The sequence below is a fragment of the Heptranchias perlo genome, chromosome 15 (assembly GCF_035084215.1).
Source record: "Heptranchias perlo isolate sHepPer1 chromosome 15, sHepPer1.hap1, whole genome shotgun sequence".
Taxonomy (NCBI): Eukaryota; Metazoa; Chordata; class Chondrichthyes; order Hexanchiformes; family Hexanchidae; genus Heptranchias; species Heptranchias perlo.
The window spans coordinates 2,505,784-2,523,148 of record NC_090339.1 but is presented as its reverse complement, the minus strand read 5'-3'; the positions used below and the strand labels follow the sequence as shown (position 1 = coordinate 2,523,148).

Below are 17,365 nucleotides of genomic sequence, written 5' to 3'. Positions count from 1 at the left end.
GGGAGTGTTTGATGGGACAGTGTAGAGAGAGCTTTACTCTGTATCTAACCCGTGCTGTACCTGCCCTGGGAGTGTTTGATGGGACAGTGTGGAGGGAGATTTTCTCTGTATCTAACCTGTGCTGTACCTGCCCTGGGAGTGTTTGATGGGACAGTGTAGAGGGAGCTTTACTCTGTATCTAACCTGTGTTGTACCTGCCCTGGGAGTGTTTGATGGGACAGTGTAGAGAGAGCTTTACTCTGTATCTAACCCGTGCTGTACCTGCCCTGGGAGTGTTTGATGGGACAGTGTAGAGGGAGCTTTTCTCTGTATCTAACCTTTGCTGTACCTGCCCTGGGAGTGTTTGATGGGACAGTGTAGAGGGAGCTTTACTCTGTATCTAACCCGTGCTGTACCTGCCCTGGGAGTGTTTGATGGCACAGTGTGGAGGGGGCTTTACTCTGTATCTAACCCGTGCTGTACCTGCCCTGGGAGTGTTTGATGGGACATTGTAGAGGGAGCTTTACTCTGTATCTAACCCGTGCTGTACCTGCCCTGGGAGTGTTTGATGGGACAGTGTAGAGAGAGCTTTATTCTGTATCTAACCCGTGCTGTACCTGCCCTGGGAGTGTTTGATGTGACAGTGTAGAGGGAGCTTTACTCTGTATCTAACCCGTGCTGTACCTGCCCTGGGAGTGTTTGATGGGGCAGTGTAGAGGGAGCTTTACTCTGTATCTAACCCGTGCTGTACCTGCCCTGGGAGTGTTTGATGGGACAGTGCAGAGGGAGCTTTACTCTGTATCTAACCCGTGCTGTACCTGCCCTGGGAGTGTTTGATGGGACAGTGTAGAGGGAGCTTTACTCTGTATCTAACCCGTGCTGTACCTGCCCTGGGAGTGTTTGATGGGACAGTGTAGAGGGAGCTTTACTCTGTATCTAACCCGTGCTGTACCTGCCCTGGGAGTGTTTGATGGGGCAGTGTCGAGGGAGCTTTACTCTGTATCTAACCCGTGCTGTACCTGCCCTGGGAGTGTTTGATGGGGCAGTGTAGAGGGAGCTTTACTATGTGTCTAACCCGTGCTGTACCTGCCCTGGGAGTGTTTGATGGGGCAGTGTAGAGGGAGCATTACTCTGTATCTAACCCGTGCTGTACCTGCCCTGGGAGTGTTTGATGGGACAGTGTAGAGGGAGCTTTACTCTGTATCTAACCCGTGCTGTACCTGCCCTGGGAGTGTTTGTTTGGACAGTGTAGAGGGAGTGCATTGTTTTCACTGGTACATCATCGGGCACTAACGAGGAACAAAAATCAGTTGACAATAGCCTTAAACCACTTTTAGTTTAATGAATAATGAGGAAATAGTGACCGATAGCCAAACTAGATCAATTTGGAACTGATTGGTTGACACTGCCATGGTAACGCCCGCTGTGAACGCATGTCCGACAAGGATACTGCAACTGATCAGCAACTGCTCCGAAAAATTCCCAGCATCGTCTAGTTTCTCAAAGCTCTCGACGTGTGGAGGGATAAGGGACACTGGAGACGGCAGTGGGATGGACGGCTTCTCTCTCTCTCTGTGCAACTGTGACACTTGAGGAAGTGGTAAAAGTCGAAGTAATTTTAAGCAAATCTTGTGCACTGAAATAGCCAAACAGTGCACTGTGAAGACACGGAAACAAGTTGCTGAGTTCAGTAAAAGAAAGAATTTGCATTTATATCGGGCCTTTTATGAATTCAAGGCATCCCAAAGCACTTCACAGACAATGAAGTATTTTTGAAGTTTAATCATTGTTGTAATGTAGAAAATGCAGCAGCCAATATGTGCACAGCAAGGTCCCACAAATAGCAACGTGACAATGACCAGATAATCTGTTTTAGCTGTTGTTTGATGGATAAATGTTGGTCAAGACACCAGGGAGAACTCCCCTGCTGCTCTTTGTTTAGTCTGATGGGATCTTTTATCTCCACCTGAGAGCACAGGCGGGGCCTCGATTTAATATCTCATCCAAAAGATGGCACCTCTGACAGCGCAGCACTCCCTCAGTACTGCACTCGAGTATAAGCATAAATGTTGTGCTCAAGTCTTTGGAATGGGATTATGAATCCACAACCTTCTGAACTCAGGAGTGAGAGTGCTGCCACTGAGCCACAGCCGACACACTGAGATGACTATATTACAACTGAGCTGATCTGTAAAAAAAAAGAGGATGTAAAAGACTATATTGCAGTAACGCCACAGTTAAATTATACCAGAAGCAGAATGGGCAAGATAGTCGTCTTGTATTTTATTGTTATCTATCTAAAAGCTCGGAAAGCAACTGCCACAATTCAGAAATCACACTTAAATCACAGTGTTAAAAAGATATACGTAAGGGTGAGGGAAAGCCAGGTGTTTCATACTGTTTACTTGTACCTGGAGCCAGTCACCTACAAGCAACTTTCAATCAACCAACTTCCTTCAACACACAGCAATTAAACTCTGAGTGACCTCCTCTGAGTGACCTCAGGCAGTCTTTATTTAATTAGACTTTGTGGCCTGAAAGCGGTAGGCCACATAAAAACAGAGCTCTACTTTAGCGACAGAATAATACATTTTTTCCTCACTGTTGCTGCCTGAATTTGGGTGACTAGTGGACTGATGGGGTGGGCAATCAGGCAGGGAACTGTTCTGATGGGGTGGGCAATCAGGCAGGGAACTGTTCTGATGGGGTGGGCAATCAGGCAGGGAACTGTTCTGATGGGGTGGGCAATCAGGCAGGGAACTGTTCTGATGGCTGTTTGTTGATCACAGCCATTCCTGGGATTTTCCTCTGGGAACGGCAATGGACCTTGATCATACCCGAGGAAATATGGGCACATCTGTTCAAAGTAAGGACGCTGTGATGTCATTTGCCATGTTTTCCAATGTGATCGCCATAGCAATGCTGCCTGCTTGTAATGCCAGAACGTTGCTAAGTTACTCCTCCCCCTGCCCGGATCGCAGGACGATCGCTGGGGAATAAAATTGCATCTTCAGCCGAGCCCTCTCCTTGTGGTGTCCTGCAACCGGCCGGACCCAGTCCACCGCTGGATGTGTCCAGGACATTGGACTCCCTGCCTGGGAGCCCAGCCTGAAACAGGTGGGTGAGTGAGGCTGACCTGGGGGGGGTTCGTTGGAGTCAGTGCTCGGCTGATCGGGTGGTTGGACTGTCAGACCCAGTAAACTTCCAGTGGCAAAGTCACAGCTGAGGAAATTCTTGGCCATTGTAACACGATATAACACTCTGATTTACAGAATCACAGAATCATAGAATCTCACAACACAGAAGGAAGCCATTCGACTCGTCATGCTGCTGCTGGTTCTCTGAAAGAGCTCTCCAACTAGTCTCACCTCCTTGTTGCCCCACACAGCACGAGAAGGAACTATTCATTTGATTAATCCTGCAGGGTACATCACTGTTCTAATTCTGATCTTCATTGAGAGCCCTGAAGGGCTTCTTAATGGGAACAAATGCAACAGCCAGATGTGCCCCTCTTTGGCGATCACGTGATTAAGCTGAAGTCGTGTCTCAGTAAACCTCTATCAGGCATTTGGGGCGTTTGCTGATGTACAACTGACTATGTGAATATGTAAGCTGTTGACTTGGTGATTGCTTAGCAACCTCGGTTCTGCTCAAGAAACCAGGTCCTAAATCACTGCTCACATGTGACCATATTGTATTGGTCTCTTTGGTGATGTTCTTCAACAGAAATGAAGTAATCAGCCACTGACTTCATAACTCTGTTATTTCCTCCATTTCTATCTTGTATTGTTGTATGAAGTAAATGAATAAATACCAAAACAAAAAGTGAAATAAATGGATCCCAAGAGGGTAAAACCCTCTTTAAAAGAGAGACCATCAGTATAAAAAGGGTATCAAAAGAGAGGTTCCCTGTGTACTCCCCACTTGCCTGGATGGGTGCAGCTGCAACAACACTCAGGAAGCTCGATACCATCCAGGACAAAGCAATTCACTTGATCAGTAGCCCATTCTCCCCCTTAAGCATCCACTCCTTTCACCACCGGGACACTGTAGCTGCAGTGTGTACTTTCCCTAGGATGCACTGCAGCAAGCAGCCAAGGCTTCTTCGATAGCACCTCTCAAACTTCCATCATCTGAAAGGACAAGAGCAGCAGGTGCATGGGAGCACCATCACCTCCAAGTTCCCCTCCGAGTCACACCCGTAATGACTCCTGTAATATAATATAGTAAAAATATGCAAGGATATGTATACACTACAGTATGTATGTATGCACTAAAATTTTTATGTTGGTTGCACACTCAATTGTAAACGTAGGTATTTGCTCTGGGATTTCCAAAGTTAAAATGTCCATACGCACCTGTTCCATTCCCCTGTTATTTTTCCCAGTAACTCCTGTCGGTGATGCTCCAATTGAGATTCCAATGTTAATCTGATCCCTGTAGCACCACCAGGTGACGCTGTATTATCTTTACCCACAGATGCTTTCCGAAAAAAAAATTATGCACGTTTTTCTCAGTAACTGAAATTTCTAATATCCAAAATAGAGCTTTAAGCAAAATAAATTGTTAACTATTTCACAGTAACATGATTAAATTTATCCATTGAATTGTCTTTTGTTTCTTTTAATGCCTTCATTAAAGTTTTCACTTGAAAGCTGCAGCCTCTCCCAAAAGTCTAGAGTTTGGACTTGACATTTTTGCCCAGAGCTGTGATTCCATCAGTTGAGTACAGTTTGTACAGTTTGAGTAAATGTAGTGTATCAGAGATACATCAGTACTGTTCAGCCTGCTGCGATATTTTCCTTTACCTTTTGCACTTTTTGCTGTTATTCTTCAAAATTATTTGAAGAAAAGTTGAAGAGATTTCGAAAGCTTTATTCAGGTATAGTTTGAGGCCCAGAATTTTCTCGGGGCTGCTCTCAATTCACTGCCAGAACTTCACTGGAAATGCGGCTGAAATCCTGTTTACATGTGTAAATTACACAAGGAATTTCTGGGCTTGTACAATTGTTGTAAACAGATAGGTTGTGTGTGTATGAGAGAGAAAAGAAATGGCAGAATGTGCTGATTACACACTTATTGTAACTTTTGTTTAGTGTTGTATAAAAGAGAGACCCTCAGATCGAGAGAGAGAGACCCTCAGATCGAGAGAGAGAGAGAGAGACCCTCAGATCAAGATAGAGACCCTCAGATCGAGAGAGAGAAAGACCTTCAGATCGAGAGAGACCCTCAGATCGAGAGAGAGAGCCCCTCAGATCGAGAGAGAGAGAGAGACCCTCAGATCGTGAGAGAGAGAGAGACCCTCAGATCGAGAGAGAGAGACCCTCAGATCGAGAGAGAGAGAGAGAGAGAGAGAACCCTCAGTTCGAGAAAGAGAGAGACAGACAGATTGAGAGAAAGAGACAGTATTTTTCTTCATTCTAATTTGATTTTTTTTTTAAAAAGCAAGCAAGTTTAATTTTAGAAGCAAACAAAGCTTCTGTGAGGAAACCAATAAGAGAGGAAGAGAGGTCAAGGGAGGAGGAGGAAAACAGAGTAAGGGTGGGAGGGTGTCTTCCCGCGGCAGTTCTTATGGTGACGGTGCTCACACAATGGTGTTAGGTAGGCAATTTTAGGATATTGACTCAGCAACAATAAAGGAACAATGATTTAAGTCCAAGTTAGGATAGTTTGCGACTTGTAGGGGAACTTGGAGGTGACGATGTTCCCTTGATATTGCTAACCTTTGTCCTCCTTGGTGGTAGAGGTCGCATGGCTGGGAGGTGCTGGCAAAGTGATATTGGTGATCTGCTTCAGCGCCTCCTGTAGGTTGTACATACTGTAGCCACAGTGTGCTCGTCATGGAGGGGATAGAGATTGAGTTTGGTGGCAGGATAGTATTGAGCCTTTGACTATTGGTCTGGCTGCACTTATCTAGATGAGTGGTGAGTATTCAGTCACACTCCAGACTTGGGTCTTGTAGATGGTGAAGAGACCTTGAGGGGTCAGGAGGTGAGCCACTCACCACAGAATATCAAACCTCTACCCTGCTCTTGCAGCCACAGTGTTGATTCATCTGGTCCAGTCAAGCTTCTTGTCAGTGGTGACCCCCAAGAATTCCTCCAACTCTGGCCTCTTGTGCAGCCCCCACTTCCTTCACCCCAACATTGGTGGCCGTGCCTTCAGCCGTCTAGGCCCGAAGCTTCCTGCCTCTCTTTCCACCTTTAAGACCCTCCGTAAAACTTACTTCTTTGTCCAAGCTTTTTGTCAACTGCTCAGTGTCAACTTTTGCCTGATTACGCCTCTGTGAAGCTCCATGGGACGTTTTACGATATTAAAGGCACTATATAATGGAGATTGTTGTTGATGGTGGGGGGACTTGTCGATGGCGGTGCTACTGAAGGTCGGGGGGGATATGGCTGGGTTTTCTCTTGTTGACGATGGTCATTACCTGATACCTGCCACGTGCCACCTGGATATTGGCTAGATCCTGGTTTAGGCCGACACAGCTGCTCCATTATCAGAAGAGTTGTGAATGGAACTGAACACTGTGGTGCAAACAGAAAGCTCTCACCGGGCGTACTCACAAGCACTAGTGAAAATTCGCTAATGAGAAATAAAAGGTGCAGTATTGATGTGCGCCTCAGAGCCTGGAGAGCGAGGCCATTGCTCTCTGTCATTACCGTGGCTATTTTTAACTCCATCTGACACAGATCAGTGACTGCTGCTTATAGCTGCTCACAGGTTCTAACCGCAGCCCAGTTTTTATGAATGATTACAAGTCATTCAATGATATTGGAGGGCAAGTAGTTTGATATTCTGGGCGGATGATGTGGTTTTATTAAATCAACTCCGCCCAGTGTTCTCAGAACCATCTGCCGACTATAGCACTTACAGAACAGGTTCGTTAACTAACACCCTGTATACTGGTACTACACGCACGAGGAAAGAGCACCCCTGAAATACACCAGGCGACACACGTGCTGTTTCTACCAGTGCTGTTTAATATCGACTATCTTCATTATATCAAACCAAAGTTACACAGGTCGACCAAGAGCTTCAGAGAAAATGAATAAAAAAACCAGACCTGAATACAGGCCCATGACACAGTTACACTGAAAATACCCCTCGTACTTCAAACTGATACTCCCCTCCCACAATTCACACTGTCACTCCCCTCCGCCCAGTTCACACTGACTCTCCCCTCCCCACTGTTCACATTGACTCTCCCCTCCGCCCAGTTCACACTGACTCTCCCCTCCCCCCTGTTCACATTGACTCTCCCCTCCGCCCAGTTCACACTGACTCTCCCCTCCCCCCTGTTCGCACTGACTCTCCCCTCCCCCCAGTTCACATTGACTCTCCCCTCCCCCCAGTTCACACTGATTCTCCCCCCGCCTGTTCACACTGACTCTCCCCTCTCCCCTATTCACACTGACTCTCCCCTCCCCCCAGTTCAAACATCTCTCCCCTCCCCCCGGTTCACACTGACTCTCCCCTCTCCCCTATTCACACTGACTCTCCCCTCCCCCAGTTCACACTGACTCGCCCCTCCCCCCAGTTCACACTGACTCTCCCCTCCCCCAGTTCACACTGACGCTCCCCTCCCCCCAGTTCACACTGACTCTCCCCTCCCCCCAGTTCACACTGACTCTCCCCTCCCCCCAGTTCACACTGACTCTCCCCTCCCCCAGTTAAAACGACTCTCCCCTCCCCCCAGTTCACACTGACTCTCCCCTCCCCCCAGTTCAAACGACTCTCCCCTCCCCCCAGTTCAAACGACTCTCCCCTCCCCCAGTTCACACATTCTCCCCTCCCCCCAGTTCACACTGACTCTCCTCTCCCCCCAGTTCAAACGACTCTCCCCTCCCCCCAGTTCACACTGACTCCCCCTCCCCCCCAGTTCAAACGACTCTCCCCTCCCCCAGTTCACACTGACTCTCCCCTCCCCCCAGTTCACACTGACTCTCCCCTCCCCCCAGTTCACACTGACTCTCCCCTCCCCCCCAGTTCAAACGACTCTCCCCTCCCCCAGTTCGCACTGACTCTCCCCTCTCCCCAGTTCACACTGACTCTCCCCTCCCCCCCAGTTCAAACGACTCTCCCCTCCCCCAGTTCACACTGACTCTCCCCGCCCCCCTGTTCACACTGACTCTCCCCTCCCCCCAGTTCACACTGACTCTCCCCTTCCCCCAGTTCACACTGACTCTCCCCTCCCCCCAATTCACACTGACACTCCCCTTTCTCCAGTTCACACTGACACTCCCCTCCCCCCAGTTCGCACTGACTCTCCCCTCCCCCCAGTTCGCACTGACTCTCCCCTCCCCCCAGTTCGCACTGACTCTCCCCTCCCCCCAGTTCGCACTGACTCTCCCCTCCCCCCAGTTCGCACTGACTCTCCCCTCCCCCCAGTTCGCACTGACTCTCCCCTCCCCCAGTTCGCACTGACTCTCCCCTCCCCCCAGTTCACACTGACTCTCCCCTCCCCCCAGTTCACACTGACTCTCCCCTCCCCCAGTTCGCACTGACTCTCCCCTCCCCCCAGTTCACACTGACTCTCCCCTCCCCCCAGTTCACACTGACTCTCCCCTCCCCCCAGTTCGCACTGACTCTCCCCTCCCCCAAGTTCGCACTGACTCTCCCCTCCCCCCAGTTCGCACTGACTCTCCCCTCCCCCCAGTTCACACTGACTCTCCCCTCCCCCCAGTTCACACTGACTCTCCCCTCCCCCCAGTTCGCACTGACTCTCCCCTCCCCCCAGTTCACACTGACTCTCCCCTCCCCCCAGTTCGCACTGACTCTCCCCTCCCCCAGTTCGCACTGACTCTCCCCTCCCCCCAGTTCGCACTGACTCTCCCCTCCCCCCAGTTCGCACTGACTCTCCCCTCCCCCCAGTTCGCACTGACTCTCCCCTCCCCCCAGTTCACACTGACACTGCCATCTCGGTGGGGCGAGGGACATTCCCCTCCCCCAGCTCATGCCTACACTCCCTATTCTCCAGTTCACACTGACACTCCCCACCCCCAGCTCACACTTACACTCCCCTCCCCAGTTGACACGGAATGTCCCCTCCCTCAATTCACACTTAAATTTCTCCCCAGCTGTTCACACTGACACTCCCCTCCCCAGCTCACACTGAGACTCCCCTCCCCAGCTCACGTGACACTCCCCTCCCCAGCTCACGTGACACTCCCCTCCCCAGCTCACGTGACACTCCCCTCCCCAGCTCACGTGACACTCCCCTCCCCAGCTCACGTGACACTCCCCTCCCCAGCTCACACTGAGACTCCCCTCCCCAGCTCACGTGACACTCCCCTCCCCAGCTCATACTGACACTCCCCTCCCCAGCTCATACTGACACTCCGCTCCCCAGCTCACACTGAGACTCCCCTCCCCCAACTCAGGCCGACACTCCCCTCCCCCCAGCCCACGCTGACACTCCCCTCCCCCCAGCTCACGCTGACACTCCCCTCCTCCCAGCTCACACTGACACTCCCCTCCCCCCAGCTCACGTGACACTCCCCTCCCCAGCTCACGTGACACTCCCCTCCCCAGCTCACGCTGACACTCCCCTCCCCCCAGCTCACGCTGACACTCCCCTCCCCCCAGCTCACGTGACACTCCCCTCCCCAGCTCACACTGACACTCCCCTCCCCAGCTCACGTGACACTCCCCTCCCCAGCTCACGCTGACACTCCCCTCCCCCCAGCTCACGCTGACACTCCCCTCCCCCCAGCTCACGCTGACACTCCCCTCCCCCCAGCTCACGCTGACACTCCCCTCCCCCCAACTCAGGCCGTCACTCCCCTCCCCTCAGCTCACGCTGACACTCCCCTCCCCTGTTTACACTTACACTCCCCTCCCCAGTTCACACTAACTCTCCCTAGCTCACACTTACACTCCCCTTTCTCCTGTTAACACTGTCACTCCCCTCCCCCCAAATTCACAATGATACTCCCCTTTCTTCAGTTCACACTGACTCTCCCCTCCCCCCAGTTCACACTGACTCTCCCCGCCCCCCTGTTCACACTGACTCTCCCCGCCCCCCTGTTCACACTGACTCTCCCCTCCCCCCAGTTCACACTGACTCTCCCCGCCCCCCTGTTCACACTGACTCTCCCCTCCCCCCAGTTCACACTGACTCTCCCCTTCCCCCAGTTCACACTGACTCTCCCCTCCCCCCAATTCACACTGACACTCCCCTTTCTCCAGTTCACACTGACTCTCCCCTCCCCCCAGTTCGCACTGACTCTCCCCTCCCCCCAGTTCGCACTGACTCTCCCCTCCCCCCAGTTCGCACTGACTCTCCCCTCTCCCCTATTCACACTGACTCTCCCTTCCCCCCAGTTCGCACTGACTCTCCCCTCCCCCCAGTTCGCACTGACTCTCCCCTCCCCCCAGTTCGCACTGACTCTCCCCTCCCCCAGTTCGCACTGACTCTCCCCTCCCCCCAGTTCACACTGACTCTCCCCTCCCCCCAGTTCACACTGACTCTCCCCTCCCCCCAGTTCGCACTGACTCTCCCCTCCCCCAGTTCGCACTGACTCTCCCCTCCCCCAAGTTCGCACTGACTCTCCCCTCCCCCCAGTTCGCACTGACTCTCCCCTCCCCCCAGTTCGCACTGACTCTCCCCTCCCCCCAGTTCACACTGACTCTCCCCTCCCCCCAGTTCGCACTGACTCTCCCCTCCCCCCAGTTCACACTGACTCTCCCCTCCCCCCAGTTCGCACTGACTCTCCCCTCCCCCAGTTCGCACTGACTCTCCACTCCCCCCAGTTCGCACTGACTCTCCCCTCCCCCCAGTTCACACTGACTCTCCCCTCCCCCCAGTTCGCACTGACTCTCCCCTCCCCCCAGTTCGCACTGACTCTCCCCTCCCCCCAGTTCACACTGACACTGCCATCTCGGTGGGGCGAGGGACATTCCCCTCCCCCAGCTCATGCCTACACTCCCTATTCTCCAGTTCACACTGACACTCCCCACCCCCAGCTCACACTTACACTCCCCTCCCCAGTTGACACGGAATGTCCCCTCCCTCAATTCACACTTAAATTTCTCCCCAGCTGTTCACACTGACACTCCCCTCCCCAGCTCACACTGAGACTCCCCTCCCCAGCTCACGTGACACTCCCCTCCCCAGCTCACGTGACACTCCCCTCCCCAGCTCACGTGACACTCCCCTCCCCAGCTCATGTGACACTCCCCTTCCCAGCTCACGTGACACTCCCCTCCCCAGCTCACGTGACACTCCCCTCCCCAGCTCACACTGAGACTCCCCTCCCCAGCTCACGTGACACTCCCCTCCCCAGCTCATACTGACACTCCGCTCCCCAGCTCACACTGAGACTCCCCTCCCCCAACTCAGGCCGACACTCCCCTCCCCCCAGCCCACGCTGACACTCCCCTCCCCCCAGCTCACGCTGACACTCCCCTCCTCCCAGCTCACACTGACACTCCCCTCCCCCCAGCTCACGTGACACTCCCCTCCCCAGCTCACGTGACACTCCCCTCCCCAGCTCACGCTGACACTCCCCTCCCCCCAGCTCACGCTGACACTCCCCTCCCCCCAGCTCACGCTGACACTCCCCTCCCCCCAGCTCACGTGACACTCCCCTCCCCAGCTCACACTGACACTCCCCTCCCCAGCTCACGTGACACTCCCCTCCCCAGCTCACGCTGACACTCCCCTCCCCCCAGCTCACGCTGACACTCCCCTCCCCCCAGCTCACGCTGACACTCCCCTCCCCCCAGCTCACGCTGACACTCCCCTCCCCCCAACTCAGGCCGTCACTCCCCTTCCCTCAGCTCACGCTGACACTCCCCTCCCCTGTTTACACTTACACTCCCCTCCCCAGTTCACACTAACTCTCCCTAGCTCACACTTACACTCCCCTTTCTCCTGTTAACACTGTCACTCCCCTCCCCCCAAATTCACAATGATACTCCCCTTTCTTCAGTTCACACTGACTCTCCCCTCCCCCCAGTTCACACTGACTCTCCCCTCCCCCCAGTTCACACTGACTCTCCCCGCCCCCCTGTTCACACTGACTCTCCCCGCCCCCCTGTTCACACTGACTCTCCCCTCCCCCCAGTTCACACTGACTCTCCCCGCCCCCCTGTTCACACTGACTCTCCCCTCCCCCCAGTTCACACTGACTCTCCCCTTCCCCTAGTTCACACTGACTCTCCCCTCCCCCCAATTCACACTGACACTCCCCTTTCTCCAGTTCACACTGACTCTCCCCTCCCCCCAGTTCACACTGACTCCCCCCGCCCCCCTGTTCACTCCCATCTCGGTGGGGCGAGCCCAGCTGTTTTGAGGGGCAGGGCTAGCTGTGTTGCGGGATGGAGCTGACTGTGCTGAGGGGCATGGCCAGCTGTGCTGAGGGGGCATGGCCAGCTGTGCTGAGGGGGCATGGCCAGCTGTGCTGAGGGGGCATGGCCAGCTGTGCTGAGGGGGCATGGCCAGCTGTGCTGAGGGGGCATGGCCAGCTGTGCTGAGGGGGCATGGCCAGCTGTGCTGAGGGACATGTGCAGTTGTGCTGAGGGGCATGGCCAGCTGTGCTGAGGGGGCATGGCCAGCTGTGCTGAGGGGGCATGGCCGGCTGTGCTGAGGGGGCATGGCTGGCTGTGCTGAGTGGCGGGGCCAGCTGTGCTGAGGGGGCATGGCCAGCTGTGCTGAGGGGGCATGGCCAGCTGTGCTGAGGGGGCATGGCTGGCTGTGCTGAGTGGCGGGGCCAGCTGTGCTGAGGAGCATGGCCAGCTATGCTGAGGGGGAATGGCCGGCTGTGCTGAGGGGCGGGGCCAGCTGTGCAGTGGGGGCATGGCCAGCTGTGCTGAGGGGGCATAGCCAGCTCTGCTGAGTGGCGGGACCAGCTTTGCTGAGGGGGCGGAGCTGGCTGTGCTGAGGGGCGGGGCTAGGAGTGGCACCAATTTTCATCCACGTACATGGGCCAGTGGACACTGACCTCAAAACACTGTGTGAGGCACGGGTGGCCGCTGTGAATGGATCAGACCCCCAACAGTGAGGGTCATCCAAAACCCCCATCACACCAAATGGAAAGGTAACAGTGCATGGAGTGGGTAGGGTGCTGCGTCACCTCATTTAACATCTCCACGAGCTGATGAAATTGATGCATCCATGGGGGCTCTCTCCCGGCATGTGTGAACGCACTTGGGAGAAACTGCATTCAATGCAAGTGTGGGTCCACAAAGCAGCAGTAGTGGCTGCGTACTGCTGGTCCATTGTACGGGAGAATTGAACCTTCTATCTACAGATGTTGCTGCCGCTGTGACAAGAATTCTCGCCCCACTGGAGCAGCCTCAGGATAGAGTGTACATGGGCTGTGGAAGGAGATTAAATGGGTGGGTAGAGTCCACAATAGTATCATAGCATCAAAGAATATTTCACCACAGAAGGAGGCCATTTGGTCCATTCTGCCTGTGCCAGCTCTTTGAAAGAGCTATCGAATTAGTTCCACTAATTGGAACTTATTTCTCCCCATAGCCCTGTAAATTCTTCCCCTTCAAGTATTTATCCAATTCCCTTTGGAAAGTTATTATTGAATCTGCTTTCACTGCCCTTTCAGGCAGTGCATTCCAGATCATAACAACTCTCTGCGTAAAAACTGATAGCATTTTTCCTCGTGTCACCTCTGGTTCTTTTGCCAATTACCTTAAATCTGTGTCCTCTGGTTACCAACCCTTCTGTCACTGGAAACAGTTTTTCCTTATTTACTCTATCAAAACCACTTTCAAATCTCCCTTTAACCTTCTCTGTTCTAAGGAGAACAACCCCAGCTTCTCCAGCCTCTCCACATAAATGAAGTCCCTCATCCCTGGTACCATTCTAGTAAATCTCCTCTGCATCCTCTCTAAGGCCTTGACATCCTTCCTAAAGTGTGGTGCCCAGAATTGAACACAATACTCCAGCTGAGGCCTAACCAGTGTTTTATAAAGGTTTAGCATAACTTCCTTGCTTTTATACAATATGTCTCTATTAATAAAGCCCAGGGTCCCATATGCTTCTTTAACAGCCTTCTCAACATGTCCTGCTACCTTCAGAGATTTATATATGTGAACCCCCAGGTCTCTCTGTTCCTGCACCCCCTTTAAAATTGTACCATTTAGTTTATATTATCTCTCCTCATTCTTCCTACCAAAATGTATCACTTCACACTTCTCTGCATTAAATTTCATCTGCCATGTGTCTGCCCATTTCACCAGTCTGTCTATGTCCTCCTGAAGTCTGTTACTCTCCTCCACATTGTTTACTACGTTTCCTAGATTTGTGTCATCTACAAACTTTGAAATTATGCCCTCTGTACCCAAGCCCAGGTAATTAAAGATATCAAAAAGAGCAGTGGTCCTAATACTGACCCCTGGGGAACACCACTGTATACTTCCCTCCAGTCTAAAAAACAACCATTCACCACTACTCTCTGCTTTCTGTCTCTTAGCCAATTTTGTATCCTTGCTGCCACTGCTCCTTTAATCCCATGGGCTTTAATTTTGCTTACAAGTCTATTATGTGGCACTTTATCAAATGTCTTTTGAAAGTCCATATACACAACATCAACCACACTACCCTCATCAACCCTGTCCGTTACTCCATCAAAAGAACTCAATCAAGTTAGTCAAGCATGAATTTCCTTTAACACATGCGGGCTGACTTTTATTGATTAGCCCATACTTTTCCAAGTGCCAACTAACTTTGTCACAGAGAGGGGAGAGAGTACATGGACTATGAAATGAGATTAAATGGGTGAGCAGAGTCAATGATAGGGGAGAGAGTACATGGACTGTGAAATGAGATTAAATGGGTGAGCAGAGTCAATGATAGGGGAGAGTGTACATGGGCTGTGGGAGGAGATTAAATGGGTGAGCAGAGTCAATGATAGGGGAGAGTGTACATGGGCTGTGGGAGGAGATTAAATGGGTGGGTAGAGTCAATGATAGGGGAGAGTGTACATGGGCTGTGGGAGGGGATTAAATGGGTGGGTAGAGTCCATGATAAGGGAGAGTGTACATGGGCTGTGAGAGGAGATTAAATGGGTGGATAGAGTCCATGATAGGGGAGAGTATACATGGGCTGTGGGAGGGGATTAAATGGGTGGATAGAGTCCATGATAGGGGAGAGTGTACATGGGCTGTGGGAGGAGATTAAATGAGTGAGTAGAGTCCGTGATAGGGGAGAGTATACATGGGCTGTGGGAGGGGATTAAATGGGTGGATAGAGTCCATGATAGGGGAGAGTGTACATGGGCTGTGGGAGGAGATTAAATGAGTGAGTAGAGTCCGTGATAGGGGAGAGTATACATGGGCTGTGGGAGGAGATCAAATGGATGAGTAGAGTCCATGATAGGGGAGAGTGTACATGGGCTGTGGGAGAAGATTAAATGGGTGGGTAGAGTCCATGATAGGGGAGAGTATACATGGGCTGTGGGGGGAGATTAAATGGATGAGTAGAGTCCATGATAGGGGAGAGTATACATGGGGTGTGGGGGGAGATTAAATGGGTGGGTAGAGTCCATGATAGGGGAGAGTGTACATGGGCTGTGGGAGGAGATTAAATGGGTGGGTAGAGTCCATGATAGGGGAGAGTGTACATGGGCTGTGGGAGGAGATTAAATGGGTGGGTAGAGTCCATGATAGGGGAGAGTGTACATGGGCTGTGGGAGGAGATTAAATGGGTGGGTAGAGTCCATGATAGGGGAGAGTGTACATGGGCTGTGGGAGGAGATTAAATGGGTGGGTAGAGTCCATGATAGGGGAGAGTGTACATGGGCTGTGGGGGGAGATTAAATGGGTGGGTAGAGTCCATGATCGGGGAGAGTGTACATGGGCTGTGGGAGGAGATTAAATGGGTGGGTAGAGTCCATGATAGGGGAGAGTGTACATGGGCTGTGGGGGGAGATTAAATGGGTGGGTAGAGTCCATGATAGGGGAGAGTGTACATGGACTGTGAGAGGAGATTAAATGGGTGGGTAGAGTCCATGATAAGGGAGAGTGTACATGGGCTGTGAGAGGAGATTAAATGGGTGGATAGAGTCCATGATAGGGGAGAGTATACATGGGCTGTGGGAGGGGATTAAATGGGTGGATAGAGTCCATGATAGGGGAGAGTGTACATGGGCTGTGGGAGGAGATTAAATGAGTGAGTAGAGTCCGTGATAGGGGAGAGTATACATGGGCTGTGGGAGGAGATCAAATGGATGAGTAGAGTCCATGATAGGGGAGAGTGTACATGGGCTGTGGGAGAAGATTAAATGGGTGGGTAGAGTCCATGATAGGGGAGAGTATACATGGGCTGTGGGGGGAGATTAAATGGATGAGTAGAGTCCATGATAGGGGAGAGTATACATGGGGTGTGGGGGGAGATTAAATGGGTGGGTAGAGTCCATGATAGGGGAGAGTGTACATGGGCTGTGGGAGGAGATTAAATGGGTGGGTAGAGTCCATGATAGGGGAGAGTGTACATGGGCTGTGGGAGGAGATTAAATGGGTGGGTAGAGTCCATGATAGGGGAGAGTGTACATGGGCTGTGGGAGGAGATTAAATGGGTGGGTAGAGTCCATGATAGGGGAGAGTGTACATGGGCTGTGGAAAACCTGATGGTGAATGACCATTTCACGTTCTGTACTTTCTACCTTTCTCTTGCACTATTCTCCAACTGACTTTTCCTCCTCAAACCTTGTGCCTGATATCAGCAGTGTTTCACAGCTCTTCCCGCACTGCCTTCATGAAGCTAACCCACTGCCTCACCTCTCCATCATCCTCTGCAGTCTTAGAGGTAAGACTAGTCCTTCACTGTAATGCCTGGAACTTCAATTTATTTTCCTTTACAAAAAGAACCATCTCTCCCTCTCCCTCTCGATCTCTCCCTTTCTCTTTTCATCATGCTTCCAAGAAAGCTGCGTGGAATATTTTGAGAGAATATGTACCGATTGTAGTTAGAAGGGCCAGTACCTGCCCTCTCAGTCAGCCACGCTCTCACTGCATTCCCCTTACTTTTGTAAACAATTTTACAACACCAAGTTATAGACAAGCAATTTTATTTTAAATTCACAAGCTTTCGGAGGCTTCCTCCTTCGTCAGGTGAACGATGTGTGTGTGTGTGTGTGACTCTATCTGGAGGCACAGCACTCTGCCTCCAGATAGAGTCTCTCACACACACACACACACACACACAGCACTCTGCCTCCAGATAGAGTCACACACACACAGCACTCTGCCTCCAGATAGAGTCACACACACACACTTACTTCCCCTCCTATTTTTGTCAGTTATCTCACCCAGCAGGTCTCACCACTCCTTCCTAGCAAGGTCTGCTCACTTCCTGAAAGCCTATCCCTGATATTTCATTCACTTCCTCATTACCCAAGACTTAGGTGCATAGGCCCAGCCC

At 52.0% G+C, this 17,365-nt stretch overlaps 1 protein-coding gene and 1 long non-coding RNA gene across 5 annotated transcripts in view; one reads left to right on the top strand and one right to left on the bottom strand.

Annotated features, from left to right (window-relative positions):
* si:dkey-172j4.3 (diacylglycerol kinase delta) overlaps positions 1-17,365 on the top strand; it is a 288,264-nt gene that overhangs the window by 118,312 nt on the left and 152,587 nt on the right. The gene's annotated exons all lie outside the window — the stretch shown is intronic.
* Positions 1,292-17,284, bottom strand: LOC137332664 (uncharacterized). 2 transcript variants are annotated; one of them, XR_010965710.1, is made up of 3 exons: positions 17,223-17,284; positions 3,908-4,190; positions 1,292-2,167 (listed from the first exon to the last, which is right to left on the bottom strand). It is a non-coding gene; the product is annotated as an uncharacterized lncRNA (long non-coding RNA). The 2 variants fall into 2 exon arrangements; XR_010965709.1 differs by lacking the exon at positions 17,223-17,284 and adding an exon at positions 4,338-4,455.